Raw genomic sequence first — 207 nt, forward strand, 5'->3', positions numbered from 1 at the left:
ATATCATCAATGCCCAACACCACAACGTCCATCTCGGCAGCAGCACCTCCACCACACCGCACACCACTGGCGAGCACCTCTTGTTCCACCCGGGCAGCCGTTGCCGCAGCCGCCGCACTATACGCTGTGCACACAAGAGCGGGGACTGGGAGTTGGGCACTGCGGAGGTGTGTGGTGAGAACATCACCGCTACACCCATTGCAGGAC

This window comes from Trypanosoma theileri, assembly GCF_002087225.1.
Source record: "Trypanosoma theileri isolate Edinburgh chromosome Unknown TM35_Tth_69_V1, whole genome shotgun sequence".
Lineage (NCBI taxonomy): Eukaryota > Euglenozoa > Kinetoplastea > Trypanosomatida > Trypanosomatidae > Trypanosoma > Trypanosoma theileri.